Genomic DNA, 947 nt, shown 5'->3' on the forward strand with positions numbered 1-947 from the left:
TCTCTAGTCTTTCCCATTCTGTTGTTTTCCTCTATTTATTTGCATTGATCACTGAAGTAGGCTTTCTTATCTCTTCTTGCTATCTTTGGAACTCTGCATTCAGATGCTTATATCTTTCCTTTTCTCCTTTGCTTTTCGCTTCTCTTCTTTTCACAGCTATTTGTAAGGCCACCTCAGACAGCCATTTTGCTTTTTTGCATTTCTTTTCCATGGGGATGGTCTTGATCCCTGTCTCCTGTACAATGTCATGAACCTCTGTCTATAGTTCATCAGGCACTATATCTATCAGATCTAGGCCCTTAAATCTATTTCTCACTTCCACTGTATAATCATAAGGGATTTGATTTAGGTCATACCTGAATGGTCTAGTGGTTTTCCCTACTTTCTTCAATTTAAGTCTGAATTTGGCAATAAGGAATTCATGATCTGAGCCACAGTCATCTCCTGGTCTTGTTTTTGTTGACTGTATAGAGCTTCTCCATCTTTGGCTGCAAAGAATATAATCATTCTGATTTCGGTGTTGACCATCTGGTGATGTCCAAGTGTAGAGTCTTCTCTTGCGTTGTTGGAAAAGGGTGTTTCCTGTGACCAGTGCATTTTCTTGGCAAAACTCTATTAGTCTTGCCCTGCTTCATTCCATATCCCAAAGCCAAATTTGCCTGTTATTCCAGGTGTTTCTTGACTTCCTACTTTTGCATTCCAGTCCCCTATAATGAAAAGGACATCTTTTTTGGGTGTTAGTTCTAAAAGGTCTTGTAGGTCTTCATAGAACCATTCAACTTCAGCTTCTTCAGCATTACAGGTTGGGGCATAGACTTGGATTACTGTGATATTGAATGGTTTGCCTTGGAAACGAACAGAGATCATTCTGTTGTTTTTGAGATCGCATCCAAGTACTGCATTTTGGACTCTTTTGTTGACCATGATGGCTACTCCATTTCTTGTAA

General features: G+C 39.4%; 1 protein-coding gene across 1 annotated transcript in view; it reads left to right on the forward strand.

Moving 5' to 3' along the window:
• Positions 1 to 947, forward strand: part of LOC104998398 (beta-hexosaminidase subunit beta-like) — a 36,302-nt gene that overhangs the window by 25,166 nt on the left and 10,189 nt on the right. The gene's annotated exons all lie outside the window — the stretch shown is intronic.

Source organism: Bison bison, unplaced genomic scaffold (assembly GCF_000754665.1).
Source record: "Bison bison bison isolate TAMUID 2011002044 unplaced genomic scaffold, Bison_UMD1.0 scf7180017864329, whole genome shotgun sequence".
NCBI lineage: Eukaryota > Metazoa > Chordata > Mammalia > Artiodactyla > Bovidae > Bison > Bison bison.